Raw genomic sequence first — 13,338 nt, forward strand, 5'->3', positions numbered from 1 at the left:
CTATACATATAGGACAATGTATCCCACCATTTCTTTTGTCTTCTATGTATAAGATTTTTAGGAAAACTTAGAAACAGAACTGCAATAGAGGCTTAACTTGTTAGTGCTAAAAGAGCTGAATGTGTTGTTGAAATGAAGAGCATCTGCTTCTAATAAAATATCCAGAGATTTTGGAAGATGTATTGCATTTAATGTATTTCCTAACATAATAGGGCTTATCATAGTTATCTCATTTTAAGACCCAAATAATGTACTATATTTTTCTTATTCTTTTAGTTTTATCATTGCCTCCTTCAATAAATAGATTTAAAAATAAATATCTGTCTTAGTCTGTTCGGGTTACTATAACAGAATACCATCAATTAGGTGGCTTACAAACAACAGGGATTTTTCAGTTCTGGAGGCTGGGGGGAGTGGAGATCAAAGGGCAGGTAGATTTGGTGTCTGATGAGGACTTGCTTTCTGATTCACAGATGACTGTCTTTTCATTATAACCTCACATGGAAGCGGGTAGGGAGCTCTTTAGAGTCTATTTTATAAGGGCACTAATCCCACCCATGAGGGCTCCACCCTCATGACCAAATCACTTCCCAAAGGCCCCACCTCCACACATCATCACTATAGGGATTTGCTTCAACATATGATTTCGGGGGATACGATCATGTGGTTTGTCGCAATATCTACCCAGGGTTTCTTAATTCTGGTACTATTAACATTTCAAGTCAGTGAGCCTTTGTTATATAGGGGCTGTCCTGTGTGCTGTAGGATGTTTAGCAGCATCTCTGGCCTTTACTTACTACTAGATGACAGTAGAGCCCCATGGTGACAACTAAACATGACTTTAGATATTACCAAGTGTCCCCTGGGGGGCAAAATTTCCTCAGTTGAGAATTAGTGATTTAATTTAATTCTTCTGTTTTGAAGTCCTCTTTGTTTTTCATTTTTTTAAAGTCAGATATTATCCTAGTATCATTCTTGTCATTTAGCATAATATTATTATTACTATCATTATTATTTTGTGTCTGATCACTAACATTCTTGTTTTCTAAGCAGAGAGGTGTTATCCTTGATCACACCCAGAATTTTCTTAGGCAAGTAAGTCTAGCATGATATAGATCACTGTTTTCCTCCCTCAGAGAAATTGATACATTAGATGATTTTAAATAGAATCATAGGCAAAGCATAGGCCCAAGGTGTATTGCTACCCTTGCCTATCCAGGGTCAGGCTTCTTATATATACTTTTACAACAGAACAGAATTCAGCTTGAAACTCCTTTGTGAGTCTATAGGTTATAATACATTTTTCTGGCTGGCCAGAAGTGGGAGAGGGAGAAGAAGAACAGTAAGAAAATGGATGGTAGGAACCACCCATCCTATTTTAACCTGAACTAGCTGTGAGTGCCTGCTACTCCCATGTAATACACATAGCGAATCATGAGAAAATGAAAAGCAAACAAACAAACAGTTATTGTTCAGATAATTCTCTGAGATACTTCCCAACTTAAAACTAGGGGCAAGCAGGGCAAGATATTACTAAGAACAAAAATAAAACCGCATATTTACCACTTCAGTACTACTTAGTGATATGAGGGGAAAACACCTCTTTGCTTACCCTCTGCACTCTTAAGGTTTCTTCATTAAATTGTCAAAAGTTCCAATGAGCATTACAGAAATCGAGTTTCCTATTTCTGAGCAAAAAGGGGAACGATGAATGCATGATAAATGAACAATGACGCTTTAAAGAAAATTAAGTTCAGTGATAACATTATAAAATGCAGGATACTCAGATAACAGAAAGGAATCATTCTAAAATCTGTTTCATTTTTTCTAGTTTAGTAATTTATGTCTGTGGGAACACATGGAAAACATTTTAAACTAGTTCTCTTTTTAAAGAAAAACCATCAGAAATTGCTAATTAAAATGTACAGTATTGCCAAAGAATGCTAGTTTGGACTTCTATTATAGAATCTCCTTTTTAACATTGGTGACAACATGGATGGATCTTGAGAGAGTAATGCTGAGCGAAACAAGTCAGACAGAAAAAGCAGAGAACCATGTGATTTCACTGATAGGTGGTATATAAACCAAAAACAACAAAAGAACAAGACAAACAAATGAGAAACAGAAACTCATAGACACAGACAATAGTTTAGTGGTTGCCAGAGGGTAAGGGGGGCGGGGGGTGGGGGGTGGGAGATGAGGGTAAGGGGGATCGAATATATGGTGATGGAAGGAGAACTGACTCTGGGTGATGAACACACAATGGGATTTATAGATGATGTAATACAGAATTGTACACCTGAAATCTATGTAATTTTACTAACAATTGTCACCTCAATAAATTTAATTAAAAAAAAAAAAGAATCTCCTTTTTAACATCTATTAAACACAGTTCTGCTTAGGCGCTGGGCAAAAAAAGCTGCACAGGCACTTTTGGTCTTCTACGAGGTTCTAATGTAAGACACTGAAAAGTTAAATATGGATATCTTGTATAAGTGGTAAAAGAATCAGCAGAGGGATAATTTTTTTAAATACCCCAACATTTAAATTAATTTGATAATTAATAAGATAAATAGAATGTAAAGAAGGCGGCTTTTCTGCAGCTGTTTGGAGGACAAAATCTTGTTGCACTTACATAATGATGAAATTCTAGGCATAGGGGCTGTACCAAGACTAGAGTAAAAACTAGTAAGGTAGTGGAGCTTAGCAATAGATCTGATTTTTATTTCATTTGTAATCAAAGTATGCATGCACATATTTTAATGAGTTATGTAATGCTTCAAGACTTATGAGGACAAAAGAAGTCACTCCCTGTCTCTTCCTACTTTCCTTCCACATAGTATCCCATTCTCCAGAAAAAATAAAGAAAAAATTGCTATTCATAGTGATTTTTTTCTTGGGTTTAACTCCATAATTCCATATGCTATACTAATGTTTCTATTTCTTAATTTGTAGATTTTTGTCATAATTTATTGACTTATGATAGATGAGTGTGCTAGGTCTCATGTGACACCCAATTAGACATCCAATTAGTTCAATTAGATAAAGGTGGAAATTGCTGGGTGCGTTTCTAATGAAGCTTCCCTAAAAAGCTGGTGAGTCAGCTGGCAGGCACTGCTTATATTTCCCTCTACATCCTTTCTCCTTCTGAGAAGAAGGATATGGTGACTGAAATTGTTGCACCCTTCTTGTGATCATGAAATGACACCCAGGAAGGGCGAGGTGGTAGGCAGAATAATAGCCCATAATAGTCCCCAAAGATGTCCGTGTCCTAATCCCTGGAACCTGTGAATATGTTGCTTAAATTACAAAAAGGACGTGGCAGCTGTGATTAAAGTTATGGATGTTGAGATGGGTGAATCAAGCTGGATTATCCAGATGAGTGCAAACAAATCACGTGATTCCTTAAAAGCAAACCATTTTTCCCAACTAAGGTCAGAAGGGATGTGATAATTTAAGAAGGATTAGAGACAAACCTTTTCCAAAAAATAAAAACAAGCTTTATTTATGTAGGACTTCTAACTTGGTAAAGGTGCAACGATATTTTTTTCCACAATTATCGTTCTAGAGACCTGGTGATCCCAATGTTCAAAAAGTTTATTTCAAAATTAATTACAAAAACAAACCCACACCGAAAACAAAACAGCTTTTAAGTTGGCTTGGAGTGTACAGCCATTGATTTTAGCCATTCTTTAAAAATAAGACCACCACACTTCCTTGGAAATCAGGTGAGATGGAGTCACCCACAAAAGGAAATATCTTTTAATTAGCAACCTATGTATGATGACTAAATTTGTGTCATCTTGACCACAGGGTGCCTAGATATATAGTCAAACATTCTGAGTGCTTCTGTGAGGGTGTTTTTGGATGAGTTTAGCATTTAACTTAATTCCCTTTTGCTCCACCAATAATTAGCTTTTCTGGCTCTGAAGATGAAGAAAGTGGCCAAGGGCCAAGGAATGCAGGTCATCTCTAGTAGCTGAGAATAGTAAGGAAACTCATCCTCTCCTAATGCCTCAGTAAGAAATGCAATCCCTCTGATACCTTGATTTTAGCTCAGTAAGACTCACGTTGGATATCTGAGCTACACAACTGTAAGATAATATATTTGTATTGTTTATGACACTTAGTTTGTAGTAATTTATTATGGTGAAAAGGAAAGTTAGTATAGAAGCCAACTATCAGAAAATGGGAGCAGATAAAATAGAAGGAATCTGGAACACTGATAATTCATGGAGCTCCGGATGACTACATTTAAATATTGTATGTGTGTTTGAGAGAGAAAAAATTAAATCTCTATCTTCTCTGTGTGTTGTTTTTCAGGTCTCTGTTGTCTTCTATCAGGATTCAAATCTTCATTAATACAATGAGGACTGAGTTCCCTTTTATACTCTTTTCCTTTCCATCATTCTCCAATTTGATGGTTCAATTTTTACTGAAATGAATATTCAGGATTGATGATTTTTGGTGAAATCAATATTCAGTGTTTATATATATAAATAATTCACTGCTGAGCCAAGAAATCTATATCTATGTTTCCCCCTCAATGGAAAATGTTTTCTTTTCAAGAAAAGAGCGTGTGTGTGTGTGTGTGTGTGTGTGTGTGTGTGTGTGTTTCTAAATAGTAAAACCTATCAGTTTGGCTATTGATTCTGCTTTTCTCTTCTTGGGGAACTCCTCCTGGAAGCTTCCATTGCCCCTTCCCATCCAGACTGGTTGTAGTATGGGACTGCTGGCCACCTGCTATTTTGATAATTCCTTTTGCCTATTTTCTGTGTTAGATCTTCTAATTCTTGAAGTCATGGTATATGTTTCCATTTATTTGTATCTTCTTTAATTTCTCTCTTCAAAGTCTTATAATTTTTGAGCACAGTTCTTTTATTTCCTGAGTTAAATTTACTTCCAAGGAGGGTTTTTTTGTTTGTTTGTTTTGCTTTCTTTTGTTTTTTAATGCAATTGTAAATGGGGTTGTTTTCTTAATTTCTCTTCCTGATTCATTATTGGTGTATAAAAATGTTTGTTTTCTCCTTTCGTTTGCTTGAAGAAGTCCTTTAAAGATTTCTTGTAATACTGGCTTGGTGTTAATACATTTCTTTAGCTTTTTCTTGTCTGTAAAACTTTTTGTCTCCAATTTTAAAGAATAGCCTTGTTGGGTAGAGTAATCTTGGTTGTAGCCCATTGTTTTTCATCACCTTGAATATTTCCTGACACTTCCTTTTGGCCTGCAAAGTTTCTGACGAGAAATCAGCTGATAGTCTTATGGGAGCTCCCTTGTAAGTAGCTAGTTGTGTTGTCCTTGCTGCTTTTATGATTCTCCCTTCATCTTCAACATTTTCCACTTTATTATAATGTGTCTTGCTGTGGGCCTGTTTGGCTTCATCTTGTTTGGGCCTCTCTTTACTTCCTGGGCTTGTATGTCTATTTCCTTTCACCAGATTAGGAAAGTTTTCAGTAATTATCTTCAAGTAGGTTCTCAATCATTAGCTCTCTCTCTTCTCCTTCTGATACTCCTATTTTGTGAATGTTGTTACACTTTCTGTTGTCCCAAACATCCCTTGAACTACCTCTATCATCCAGATGAGAACAATAAGGGGCTTAGAGAGGTTATGTATGGTTTAAGGTCACATGGACAATAGTAGCAGAATAGGAGTCAAATACATGTGGTATGATTTATAAAATTACATGCCTCTCTTCAGAGATGGCTGTATTTTAACTTCAGAAAGAGATTAAAAAATTGAAGTGGATATTGAGGTATAGTTTCTAATAACAATCTGTAATCAAAAAACATTTCTTAGAACTGCAATAGGACACAGTAAAATATTGATAAGGTCCTAATTTGTGCTTTCTTTCTTTCTTTTTTAATCTCTTCATTTTATCCCAGAGTTTAAATATAGCAGAGTGGGTTTAGGATATTAGGAAATATAGTCTCCTCTAAAACTTCTGTAAATCACAATTAAATATTTAAGATGTAAATAGAATTATGCTTATAGCATTTTATTTACAATATATTATTTATGAGGATTAACAGTCTTATATAGAAATTTGCATATCTAATTTTTCTTGTGAATTTTTTTTTTTCTCAAATGACAAGTAATTTTAGAGAATGTTATCTTTTTAAGTTACTTTAAATCATCCTTCAAGGACTTATTGAAACAGATTGTAAAACCTTAAATTAAAATAGAACACAACTAGAATCTACTATTAAAGTATTTGCGTTTTAAACTTGAGTAGACATAAATTCATTTTGAAAAGAACGTTTATATTTAAATGCAGAGCAAACATGAATGACTTGACTTTAACTGACAATTTGGTTTTATCATTTACTATTCCACAAAAAGTTAGAATGACTCTCTGAGGTTAAATTTTCTGTGTGTAATGATAGTTTAATTCAATTTTTAATATAGATATGCATTCATACATGAACTTCAGTTGTTTTATTCATTATTGTTAAAGTTTAAATCTATAAGTAGATATGTTTGTGGGGGTGTGTGTGTGTGTGTGTGTGTAATGGTAGTCCATAATTTTCCTGGTAAAACCAACATTTTGTTAGAAACGTATTTATATTAATATTTCATTGCTATATATCACTGCTTTTTATGTAAGTTTTTGAACTCTTACTAGGAATCACCCAATATTTTCTACCAGTCTCTCATATATTTCGAAACAGCCTGTACTTCTTCTACCATATTCTTCATTTCTCTTACTTTTCTTGGTGGATACTGACCATCAAGTTACTTTAGGCAACATCTTTAAAATACATTAAAATTAAGCTAATTCAGAAATTAAAAAAAAATGATATTAGTTATGTAAATGTACCAGTTATGAACTTAGTCACAGTGGATTTTCTGCTATGTGATCCTGGAAATTCATCCTGTAAATATTTCTCTTTTGCCAGCTGTCATGAGTCTATCTAAAATTTGTCAGTAAAGTACACTGGAGAGATGCTGGAGGATAAAAGGAATTTCTTTGTGGGGTCAGGTGGATTTCTAGAGGCAGGTTTCTGGAGTGCATATGGTTTCTGCAGTGTCCCGCTCTTGCAACACAGCTAGCTTCTTGCATCACAGCAATAGGCTATTACAAAGTCTAGATGTACAGTCAGATGGACTGCTGGCTCCTCTGAATGGCTTATCCCAGTACCCACTCAGGAAGCTTGGTAGCCTCAGTGAATGTCTCCACCACCCAGAGTTACAGCTACTTACTTTCCAATGATATATGGGTCTCATGACTTACAAATGACCAAGATGGGGAAGGAACTCTTCCATATGGGTTCCTTTCCTTGGATACTCTGTCTCAGTCCTAGAGGTAGTAGCTATACTATACCCTACATCTTCCACTCTTATGTTCTTTAGAGTTGTTTACTCCTTCCTAGTAAATACTGTTTCTTCAATTTCCTGTTATAGTTAGTAATTCTTCACATTAAACTTCCCTGTTTCAATTATTGTATGTTTTCTTTCCCTGGTTGGACTCAATATAACCAATAACAAACAGTTATGTATACTATGCCCTCAGTGAAACTGAATATTCTTCAGTGCACACTGTTGAAGAGGTGTCTGTATGTATGATATGCCTGGGATATCTGTAGAGTAGATAGACACCCAGGAACCCACCAAGACAAGCAGTTATTTATAACACAACTTCTTCAGAATACTTAGTTCACTGTGACATTGAAACAGCAAATAGGGTGTTTCAATGGAAATAATTTAATTAGCGGAGGTAAGTGGCTTGGGCAAAGAATTGGATGCAAATCTGAAAACAAGACAGTTTTAAACATATAAACACGGCAAGTTTCAAGTTAATGCTATTTTTACATTGAAATAAATAAATTTAATACATGAATGTGCAAGAGAAGTAGTCATTCCCGTGTAATTTTATATTCTTGTCATAAGTAATGCATGAGTCCATTGCAGACTTAAAAGTTTAAAACAGAATACATATTGACTTCAAAGTACTTGACTTCAGATATTCCCACTCTAAAAATGCCTATGAAGTTGGGAATCAATGGGATCCTAAGTAGGAGACAGTTAATACTAATCAAGGGAATGACTCCATCATCTATGCATTCCTAACAGCTACCATGTTTTCCTGAAAATAAGACCTAGCTGGACAATCAGCTTTAATGTGTCTTTTGGAGAAAAAATTAATATAAGACCCAGTATTATATTATATTATATTATATTATATTATATTATATTATATTATTATATTATATTATATTATATTATATTATATTATATTATATTATATTATATTATATTATATTATATTACCTGATCTTATATTACAGTAAAATAAGACTGGATCTTATATTAGTTCTTGCTTCAAAAGACACATTAGAGCTGATGGTCCGGCTAGGTCTTATTTTCAGGGAACACGGTATATGGGGCTAGGATTTTACTTTCCTCTTTATAAAATAAAAAGTAAAAGAGTTCACAATGTGAGAAAGAGATTAGAACTATAAATTTATGTTCCTGTTGTAGGTAACTAATCTTTTTTTAAGGTTTATAATAATTTTATTTTTATTTATTTTTTATTAGTTTCAGGGGTACAAAACAACATATGATTAGACAGACATTTACACCCCTCACAAAGTTATAACCCCACCAAGTCTACCACTCATCTGACATCGCACATAGCTATTACAATACCATTGACCATATTCCTTATGCTATACTCATCCCGTGAGTGTGTGTGTGTGTGTACACATATATATTTAATTATAGTTGACATTCAATATTATTTTATATTAGTTTCAGGTGTACAGCGCAATGTTTCGGCTTTATATAATCTATGATCACCCCAATAAGTATAGTACCCATTTGACAAAATACATAGTTTTTACAACATTATTGACTATATTCCCCATACTGCAATCACATCCCTGTGACTATTTTGTGACTATCAATTTGTACTTCCCAGTCCCTTCACCTTTCTCACTCATCCTCCAACCCCTCCTGTCTAGCAATCATCAGTTTATTCTCTGTATCTATGAGGCTATTCATAGGAAACTAATCTTGGCTCATACAGCCTGAATTGTAGGTGGTACTGTTAGGTAGTAGCTGCTTTCACCCTTTTCTGGCAACATGAAGAGGGTTACCTTACAGCTGCCAAAGCGTTTGTTCCCCTGCGCTTTTCCCAGGGTGTCACAAGGGAGTGCTTCAGCAAACTGAGACTCATGGAATCATGTTGGTCCCTCCTCTTCAATGGATGGTGACTCCATCCCCTGGGTTTACGCAGATGTGAAGGCACAGTACGTGCTGGAGCACAATGGGGACTTTCGGAAAGACAGCCAGCAGGCACATAATTCCCAGATCTTGAGATTAACATCCTCAATTGTTAACCAATAAAAGCTTTGTGTTGGCCTATTCCGGGCTCAGTCCTTGAGGCTTGAGTCCCTTGGCCCTGCTTGCACTCTATTCTTGACTACTGTCTGTCTTAACCCTGTGTTGCCCTTCTTGCTTCCCACAGCTCTTGTCGTGAAGGATGTGACAGAAGAGAATGGAAGAGATGATAAAAGCTTTGTTTCTAAACACTGGAAAACATTTATTAATTTTATAACATTGGAAAGTCGCCATTATTATTGCAAGTCACCTCTTGAATTGCTATCAGTGAGTCAAATTCTTACCATATCTCTCTCTAACATTGGCTTTCAAAAGAAACAATGGCATTCAAGTAAATACTAAGAAAATTACTGCCTTCTATATTGTCATTAAAGTAGAAGCAGAAAGAAATATTACACCAGAAGCTAAAAGATGTGGGGTTTTGTCCCTTGTCCTCCAAATTCCCCATCAATCCCTCCCCCATACTATTTCTGCTCTGGACTCTAGGGCAAAGAAAGATAAAATTTGTAAGTCTTAATTTCCCTATTTGCAGATGATAATGACAATTTGCTTTGTCTCATGTCACAAAGTTGTTTTGAGGATCCATAAAGATAGTGAAAGTAAACATTTTAGAAATTGATAAATAACAATAAGTACAAACTATTTTTATAATGAGACCATGTTATAAAGCATGGTTATAAGGCATGCTTCCACGAAGTTAGTACAGACATATTGAGTAGTATTTGCATAAGGGCCTATCTGGCAATACTGGCTACTGTAGAGGTATGTTGGACATTATTATATAGTAGACAAAAGCACAAGATTTGAAATCAATCTAGTATAGATTAAAATCTACAATCTGTCCTTTACTAACTGAAATACTTTGGGCAAGGTAGTTAACCTCATTCACCTCTTTTTTTTTTTTGGTCATGTGTAAAATGAAATAATAATGTTAATTTACAGAGTTGTAAAATATAGATAAAATAAATATGCTAAGCACTTATCACACAGTATATAAGACATAGTAAATCCCCTATCACTGCTATCTCACTGTATAATAAATCAGTTACTTGTACCCAATACGTATACATATCTATCACAATTGTAAGCTTGAGAACAAGTAAGGACATTTCACAGCACATTCTGTGTGAATATATTATCAATTATAATAGATGCCATCTCTCTCTCTGTTTTTCTTTTCTTTTTTTTTTAATTGGTAAAATTGACATTACAATTTGAAAAGAAATATTTTAAAACTGAAAATAAAAGTAAGGTTTTGTTTATTTTTTATCAGAAAGTAAAAAATTCTCAAAAGCTCTGTTTTTGAAATTTAGTAATTAAAAAGCATGTGATTACTACTATCTCTTAAACTATTTTAAGTGAATTGATAATTGACTATTCCTAATTGGTGTTAATATTATTTAATGTGAGGTAATACTATTTAAATTTATGCAAATATGAACATCTGAATGCCAGTTACCATCCTTAAGTGATAGAAATTGGGGCTTGATGAGAAAATCTATTTGCTTTACATACTGAAAGAATGTTGGCTTTAAGGTAAAATTATGGAATTTCCATTAATATTTCAAGACAGAAAAAAACACACAAATAGGATTTCATTATTAAGGAAAATTCAAAGATAACTTTATGCTCTTCTTTTTCCACATATACACTGAATAATGAGTAGAAATCATGGTTTATGTCTCAATATAAACTGAATAGAAATAATTCACTGTTAATACAGAGTACTAGGATGAATTTCCAAAAGATTAGTTCACTTATTTATTCATCCTCTCAAACAAATATTTATTGAACATTTATTATATGAAACACTCAAGTTCTGCGTAATGAGAGAGACAGAGAGGAGAGAAGCAATTTTCCAACCCCTCCTCCACGGAGTTTCTGGCGAAAATTGGCATGTTTTCAACTGAGATTACGTCAAACATAAAGGTACAGTTATGTAAAGATGAACAGCTTTAAGAAAACATGATTTCAATATAGAAATAAAAAAGATATACAAATATATTTAGTATGATATCAAATATTAAAAAGTAAAACAAAATGAAAAGGTTCTTGACCAAAAAAAAAATACACACACACACACACACACACACACACACATCTACAATACAACAGCAACAGTTTACTATTGAATACCTATGATCCACCCTGAACTAAACTGGAATAACCAATTTTGGAAAATCAATTAGGTTCCAAGAAACATTTTAAAAATTTGCTCTTGGCTACTCCACAAAATGCAAATCTCCTAATTGTTTTGTACTTTGCTCATTATGAATATTACTGTGTTAAATGGAAAATAAAAACAACTGAAATATTATAACATCAAAATAAGATTGTAATAAATGTATATTTAGCAAGTACTCCCCAGATAATTTTCTAGAGCTATCTTTTGGGAAGATGTTTTAATCAGTCATGAACCTGAGCAGTGTTCCAATTTGCAATGGAGTCTGACTATCTTAATGACATTTTCTATTAAGATAGAATTTTAAATATTATCATTAGTTTTCAAGGATGTATTAAAATCTGGCAAAATTCCAATAGCAATAATCTAAATTTGAATGAATAACAATGTAAAGTTTTGGAATGTATTACAGCTGTATATTTCCAGTCATATAAAATTACTGATAATATATTTGACAATAGTGATTGATACTGATCTTGAAGATAATTGAATGATTACCTTATGATGGTCTGAACTTCCAGTAGCGAACAGATCAACTCTCTGGCTTCTTGACATCTCCAAATCTATGTAGGAAATCAAAACTAGAAGTTAATGCTCTTTGGTAAGGCAACTAAAGTAGGAGCTAAGTTGTGTTCAGAAGTGTGTCAAGAGCAGATTTTGATGTCAAATGACAGTATTCCTATGAATCCAATGCTCTCTGATTACTTAATATGGTGACTTTGCCTACCACAAGGGTAACTGAAAGATTACAATCACATTTGGTAGGCATAGTTAAGTGTCAAAAAACACTCTTAGAATGACACATCTCAAATAAGACCAAAAGTATTAATAAAGGTAACTATAGGGCTGCATAAATAAGAAATCCACTATTCCAATGGATTGATTGATTGATTTTCTTTGATTTAACTGCAAGTTTGAATTACCCATATTACTCAGTTAATTGTAATTATCATTATTTATCCTTGCAAGATCCTTTTCTATTTTTTTATTCCTACTTATCCCCACACCCCAGTACCATTTTCTCTTTACTTATCCTACTTCCCGTAAACAATCTATTTTGTTTACTGTGTGCCTTTTTGTTTGTTATGTATCCTTCCCAAATGTTTACTGTAGCTTTGGGTATATGTACTATTTTAAATTTATATAAAAGGCATTAGTTATATATTTTTTTGTTAACCTCTTTTTAAATGGTCAAGGCTATGTTTATAAGATTTCTCCATTTTTTTTCTGGGTCTGTATTTAATCTATGGCTTTCTGATACTCCCTGCTATACAGATCCATTCCAGTTTGCCTACTTATCCTTCCATTGAATGACGTCAATATTGCTTCCAAATTTCACTACCAGAAATATCACTTCAGTGAACATCCTTGCACATATTTCCTTATTGACTTGTACGTGTATTTCTTTTAAAGTTGCTGGTTCATATGGTCTATGTGTCCTTAGTTTACATAAATGGTATCAGAGAGTTTTCCAGAATAGCTACATCAATCTATATTCTACCAGGGGATGTGGGCATAAAGGAATCATCATGAATCATTGGTGGAATGAAACTGCTTGTGGGATGTAGGTTTTTCAAATCTGTAAATGTGCTGCTCATAAAGTATACTACACTCTTGTTGATTTTTAGGAGTTGCTTGTATACTCTAGATATTAGGCCCTTGGTTGATAGTATATAATGCAAATATAATAACACTTGGGTAATATTATTTTCCATGATATTCTTGTTTGAAAAAAAAGTTTTTATGCAAATTGTGTCAATTTTTACACTTATGATTTAGCTTAAATAATTTTTTAAAGGAAATTCTTCATTGCCTTAG

General features: G+C 33.8%; 1 long non-coding RNA gene across 1 annotated transcript in view; it reads right to left on the reverse strand.

The window, feature by feature from the left end:
• The window catches only part of LOC141570416 (uncharacterized), a 165,508-nt gene that overhangs the window by 142,439 nt on the left and 9,731 nt on the right, over positions 1-13,338 (reverse strand). The window contains exon 2 of the long non-coding RNA XR_012494421.1: positions 12,019-12,083. This is a non-coding gene — a long non-coding RNA (uncharacterized LOC141570416). The remainder of the gene's footprint in view (positions 1-12,018; positions 12,084-13,338) is intronic.

The sequence above is a fragment of the Rhinolophus sinicus genome, linkage group LG03, assembly GCF_036562045.2.
Source record: "Rhinolophus sinicus isolate RSC01 linkage group LG03, ASM3656204v1, whole genome shotgun sequence".
Lineage (NCBI taxonomy): Eukaryota > Metazoa > Chordata > Mammalia > Chiroptera > Rhinolophidae > Rhinolophus > Rhinolophus sinicus.